The sequence below is a fragment of the Daphnia magna genome, linkage group LG9 (assembly GCF_020631705.1).
Source record: "Daphnia magna isolate NIES linkage group LG9, ASM2063170v1.1, whole genome shotgun sequence".
Lineage (NCBI taxonomy): Eukaryota > Metazoa > Arthropoda > Branchiopoda > Diplostraca > Daphniidae > Daphnia > Daphnia magna.
In genome coordinates this window covers 4,661,109-4,668,058 of record NC_059190.1, presented here as the reverse complement: position 1 = coordinate 4,668,058, position 6,950 = coordinate 4,661,109, and the positions used below count along the sequence as shown (strand labels likewise).

Genomic DNA, 6,950 nt, shown 5'->3' with positions numbered 1-6,950 from the left:
CTTTCCTCGATCCGCCCTAGCGTCCTCTTTACTTCTAAATGCGCAGCCCAACGATCGCCATGGTACGCGTATAAAATCTCCAACCGTTGATCCGGGGGTACGCATAGACGCAACCTCATTCCTTGTTTACCCAAGGTTCGGCGATGCAGTAGTCCATTAATCAGCACGAAATTTTTGTAGGCCACGGCTGTACTCCTTTCCAGTTGCCTGCGTACCTCCATCCATCCCGGGACTGCCCCTTGCATCTCCCTCGTCCAACGACGCTCCTCCTCCCATGCTGTCGTGTATTTACTGGTAGCAGGTACTCTTCGTCGTCATTGCCTTCTATCCCATCCATCGGATACTGAGATAGTGCATCAGCGTCCTCATGGAGCCGCCCACTCTTATAAACAATTTCGGGCTGATAGTTCTGTATGGACAATGCCCACCGTGCCAATCTGCCCGCCAAATCCTTCTTTGTTGTTAACCAACAAAGGGCGTGGTGGTCCGTCACCACTTTCACCTTTGTCCACCAGATGAAGCCGTGGAATTTTTTCACCGCCCAAACCAGGGCTAAGCACTCCTTCTCCGTAATGGAATAATTCCGCTCTGTTCGGGATAATAGCCTGCTGGCAAAGGCAACTGGCCTCTCACCTGTCTCCCCCTTCTGTACTAAGGCCGCCCCGATCCCGTATTCGCAAGCGTCGGGATGGATTTCGAAGGGCTTTGTGTTATCCGGGTACGCCAACTGCGCAGCTCCCACTAGCGCGTTCTTTAGAGCCTGGAAGCTTTCCATGGCCTCCGCTCCCCAGGTAAATGTTTTTTTTTCGCGCACAAGATCGTGTAACGGTCTGGCGATTTTCGCGAATCCGTCGATGAATCTTCTATAGTTAATAGTCTATAGTAGAACACATGCCTAGAAACGCCCTTATGTTATTCACTTTCGACGCTCTGGAACCATCCACCGGAGGGTGCGGGAAGTCTCGCACTGCCTGCACTTGCTTCGGATCCGGTGAAACCCCATTTTTATCCACGATATGTCCCAACGCCCGTAGTTGTGGCTGAGCGAACGTACATTTTTCCACCTTCACTTTTAGATTTGCCCCTCTCAGACGTTCCAGTACCCCGCGCAGCCCTTGCACGTGTTCGTCCAACGACCGAGAGTACACTGCAATATCGTCCAGATAAACTAGACACGTTGTCCATCTGAGACCACTTAATACCACGTCCATCATTCTTTGAAAAGTTCCGGGTGCCGAACACAGCCCCATTGCCATCACCTTAAATTGGTATAGCCCGTCCGCTGTGACGAACGCCGTTTTCGGACGGTCACTTTCCTTAATGGGCACTTGCCAGTATCCTGACTGCAAATCCATGATTGAAAAGAACGCTGCACCCTCCAATCGTGCCAGAGTCTCCTCTATCCTCGGCAGAGGACACACAACACTTATCGTCACTGCATTTAGGCGCCGGTAATCAACACAAAATCTCCACGTCCTGTTCTTCTTTCGGACCAGGACCACCGCCGATCCCCATGGACTGTTCGAGGGTTCGATAACTCCTGCTTTTTCCATTTCCTTGCACTGAGCTTCTATAAAGATTCTCTCCTTCCATGCCCGAGCAAGGGGTGATTGTCGAATTGGTTTTGCTTCCCCGGTATCTATTGTATGCTCTGCTGCCGTACACAGTCCTAGTTGGTCTCCGGGCCACGAAAAACAGTCGCCATATTCCACTAACACTTCTCGGATCTTTTCTCTGTCTGTCGGGGTTAATCCTTCTCCAATCCTGCTTTCAAATTTGTGCTCCCGAAGCGCTTTCTTCTCTGCCCCTGCTGTCGCGATGGCTACTGGCGTGACTCCCTCCTTGATTTCGGTCACTGGCTCGATTATTCCTAACACCGTCCCCTCTTCGATCCATTGTTGGTGGTCCGATAAGTTGGTTATCGCCATCTGTCCGATTGTTCCCATGCCGCTAACCAGGACCTTTCCTGTCGACACTCTTTTCGTCCTCTGCAATGCTTGGGATGGTTCCATCAGTGCACTTTCGCCAAACCCTTTCAAATCTAGTGGTTGAGTTGCGACCACTTTCATCGATCGGGGTGGGACCCAGCATCCTTTCTGGACTACTAGTTTCGGTGCTTCCTCCATCATCTCCTCCACCAGTGCTCCGATGGCAATGTCTCCAATGAAGATCTCCGGTAGCGCCCCAATCTTCATCCGCGTTCCAAGTTTTTCCAACATGTCCTCCCCCAGAAGTAAGTTGATGTCGCCGTCCAGAACCAAAGCCTCCCCCTCGACGGTCATCCTCCCATCTGATACTGAGAGCCTTGCGGCTCCTCCCGGTTGAATCTCCTTGCCGTCAACTGATACCAGACGATTTGCGCGCCATGGTGTCACTCTTATCCCTAGTTCTCTCACTAATTTGGGCGAACACACGGACACTACCGCCCCTGTGTCTATCACGGCAGCCACCCATTTTCCCCAGCACAACACATCCAGTACTACCATCCTCTGGATGTCGATCTTCAGAATTTGCCATGCTAGCACCTCCGGGTCTCCATGCTCTGTCCCTACTAGACCAAATACTTGCTTACCCTCTCCAGTGAATCGCACCTGCTGATGCTGTTTCTGTTGTGGTGCCCCCCCTTCTCGCTGGGAGCTCGGGCAGTCGTGACGTATGTGTCCTATCCCTTCACACCCGTAACACATGACCCTTCCATCCTGCGTCCGACCCCTCAGGCCTCCCTGACCGTTTGCTCTTGTTGGACACTCTCTCCCGATGTGTCCTTCCGTTTTACATCTACTGCAGATAGGTTTCCCATCCGAAGTCCATTTCAGTATCGATCGGTTATCCGACCGATACTGTTGACTCTCCGCTCTTTCTCCTTGCTGTGCGGCTGCCCCTGATGCGTTCCTTGATGCAACGGCTCCCATTAGTCCCTCTAGCAGTTTTTCTATTCGATCCATTCTCTCACTTTCCGTCGTTGTTGTTTGTTTCCCGACCACGCCCATCGCCCATTCCTCGTGTCTTGCTCTGGACGTAACTTCCTGATACCGCTTAATTTCTTGAAGGAATTCGTCACACGAGTTGGGTTTCAAACTCCAGAGTTTCTCTAGAAAACTTGGCTTGAGTCCTCTCCATAGGTGCGCCAATTTCGTAGCTTCGGTCATATTCAGGTCTACTCTGCGGCATAAATCTAGGATGTCGTAAAAATACTAGATCGTGGATTCCTCGACCCCTTGTTTGCGTTCTCTCAGTTTCGCTTCATTGGATCGATTCTGATTGACTGGCTTGAATTGCTCCAACAGCTGTGTTTTAACTCCTGGTACAATTGGCGGTCCTGCAACATCCTCCTATTCGGCTGCTGGTTGTCCCGCGGCCTCTTTGTATGAGTACCACTTCTGCGCTGCCCCGGACAGCGACAGCTCCACGTGGTCGCGAAGTTCGTCATCTCCCCATCGATTATATCTCCCGATTCTTTGGTATCGATGAATCTACTGCACGACGTCTTCCCCGTCCTTCCCCCGAAGGTGGGTGGGGATTGGAATTTTATCTGCGCAGCCATCGCGTGCCTTGCGCCCACTTGCTGTTGAGCTGCTCTGAATCTCCGGATGTAGCTACTGATATTCGATGATCTTCTTCTCAAATCCGTGAAATCCCACTCTGGCTACTCTTCTCCGTGTTCTCCCGATTCTTCTTCCTCTTCAGCGTCCTCCCACCGCTCAGTTTCCTCCTCACTGAATGTGAGATGATACTCCTGCCGAACGGAAGCCGGTCGCTGCTCCTATTGGGGTTCATTAGCCCCGCCCTCTATTTCTCCTCGCTCTTCCGTTCCGCTTTTCCTCAACGGTCAACTGCGTGTCCTCGCCCGCTCCTGGGATGCACTCCCGATCTCGGGTATCCTCCAACTACCCCGTGCCACGAACCGTCCCCGAGCGTCTCGGATTCTCTCCCGCTCCTTACGTCCTCCTCTCCTATCATCTACTTCCCGCATTCCTCACCCCGCTTGTTTCTTGCCGAACTCTTCGGCTCACGGTTCACTTCTCCGCTTCTTGCCAACAACTTCGGCTCACGGTTCACTTCTCCGCTTCTTGCCGAAAACTTCGGCTCACGGTTCACTGCCCCGATTCTTGCCGACCACTTCGGCTCACGGTTTCCGCTATCCACGTTCCCTCAATGTACCCGTCTGCCCCACCTTAGCCCTTTTCACCGTTTTCCCCCCGGCGTCTCTCCTTCGTTATACTTCCCCCGATTGCCCTACGGTCGGAGCCGTGACCTCGTACCCCAACAATTTAAGGTGCTAAGACCAGTTGGGTCGTCGACTCTCAGGGGTCCCTGACAGCCACCGCCTCCGCAACACAGAATCGAACAGAAACACAACCACAAAAGAGACTTACCAGAGGTTCTGCATCTCCACCATGTAACAATATGTTGTATTGACGGTTCACAAGACTAAGACTGCCACACTATACATGACTACGGGGGACTATATATGGGGGGGGAGGAAACACTGACGTCACACGTCCGGTAGTATTGAATACTAACCGGATCACATAACGCGGTCATTGACCACGTGACAATACCATGTGTTGGTTACATGACTTGCTATAAGTCAATTTCAATGTAGTAATTGTTATAAATGTGTTCCTATAGTGTAGTGGTTATCACGTCGGCCTAACACGCTGAAGGTCCTCAGTTCGAACTTGGGTGGGAACAACATTATTAATTCCAAATCAAATGTGAAAGTTGATTCCTATAAGATATTTCCGATTCCATGGTCAGTTGCATCGAAACCATCGCTGATGTGATGAATAAACGTTCTCATAGTGTAGCGGTTATCACGTCGGCTTGACACGCTGAAGGTCCTCAGTTGGGTGCAGACGTGTTTTTTTCTTGTGTCTCCCATTGTCTCCAAAGTGTGAGTGATTACTCTTTATTTGTTATTTTTCATATTTGTTGTTTTTGTTGTGTATATTTGTAGATATTTGTTTGTTAGATCATTTTCCCGTTTTATTTATTGTTTGTGATTGTTCTGTTTTGGTTGGGGTCATTCCCCTTCCTTCCTTGTCTGTTTGACAGTATTCCTCTTTGTTTTGAGGGGCAATGGCTGTCAAATGGCAAAACTGTGTTGACATCGATTTCGGGGTCCAATTCCCGAGATTGAGCATGCGGGCTGTACATGGGTTCGTCCGTTCGTTCAAAGTAGAACCACAGGATGTGTTAGGTCTTGTAGCAGTACTAGAAAAACGAAACTTGGTCGCAAGAATTACATTTACCACTGAAGCTTACACTAGATCTTTTTTGTCGAAACACTCTGGCATTGTCCGTACAGAATTGGAGGGGAAGGAAGTAAATGTTGTCATTAGAGATAGTAACATTGAGGAGAGATTTGTAAGAATTGCTGGAATCCCAAATAATCTTGACTTAGGGGTAGTCCAAACTCGTCTTCAAGAATATGGAACTGTCATTGATACTCGTTGGGAACGCTAAAGGGCTACTGTGGATGACGAGGTCTTATACCCAGTTCTTGCCACTTGGATGATCGTCCGTATGACATTGACGAAGAACATACCTTCGTACGTAAACATTGGCAGTTATCGTTCCCTTGTGAAGTACGAAGGTCAACAACCGACTTGCAGACTTTGTGACGACGAAAATCATTTTAGTAACAATTGTCCTACCCTTAGAAGAAATAAAGAAGCTAGCAATGCCAAGAAATCTCGTGGTGCTCAAAATAGTCACGTAGAAGAGGCAGCTAATGCAGAGCTAACGGTTGCAATCCAGGAAAATGCCGTTTTACTTACAGAACCTTCTGAGGGAGTCTCATTAGAGCTTTCATCTGAGGGAAACGAAGCCATGGAGACCGACAACTTAACAGCCCTTAACGAATTAGCTTCCCCTGACATTCCTCCAGGACAGTTTCTCCCAACTCAAGCCGTGATCATCCCAGAAACCCAATCCCTAGGAATCCCTATACCTTCAGTGTCAACAATGGATTCAACTGTACCCGATACGGAGAATGTTGTTTCCATTGTGTCTGACACTGACAATGCCTCCCTGACCTCAAATGACTACCAGACAAAAACTAAAAGAGCTCGGACCAAATACTTACCTACGATCACCGACAAAAATTTGAGACCTGGCAAATCTAGCCAAATACCATTACCCCGTAAATGACTCTGGACATTAAAATCTCTTCTATCAACATAGGAGGGATAAAATCAGCCGAGCGTCGACAAATACTTTTTAACTTTTGCAGGGATAGTAACTTTGACGTAGTGGGGCTGCAAGAGGTGGCATTTCATTCGTGTCCGATTATTAAAAGCTGCTACTACTTCTTGTCGAATGTTGGGCCCAATAAAAATGGAACAGCCTTTCTCGTTAAACATGGCTTGGACCATTCTCGACTTCTTCTTGATCCTGACGGCAGACTGATATCTATAGATTTCAATTCGTTTACTGTCCATCCGGAATTCTCGCTATTTATGGCTTGGAATCCCATATTTATGCTCCATCCGGAAAACAGGCTAAGGAAGAGAGAAACAATTTTCTTCGTCGTACCATCCCTGCTTATGCTTCAACAACTCGGCTGCCCTTAGTGTTGATAGGCGATTTTAATTGCGTTGACGACATCCAAGACAGGAAACAAACCAAATCCCAATCCTATCCTTCTAAAATAATCAACCTTGCTTTGAAGGAGATGATTGAGGGCTTGGAACTCATTGATATCTGGAAAAAGCTAAAGAAAACTGAACCAGGCCATACTTTTCATCACCATGGTTGTTCCTTTCGACTTGATCGGATTTATGCTAGTAAGGCTTTTGCAGATAATTTTCGAATTATCTGCTTACAACCTTTGTCTATTAGTGATCATCAGTCGATACAGTCTTCCTTTACATGCAATCTCAACATCCCTCATCTTGCAAAATCTACTGTTGGCTTATGGAAAATGAATGTTTTGATTTTGTAAG

The 6,950-nt window shown here is 48.4% G+C and overlaps 1 pseudogene; it reads left to right on the top strand.

Annotated features, from left to right (window-relative positions):
• Positions 1 to 5,082: 5,082 nt before the first annotated feature.
• Positions 5,083 to 6,619, top strand: LOC116935761 (annotated as a pseudogene).
• The last annotated feature ends 331 nt before the right edge of the window (positions 6,620 to 6,950 follow it).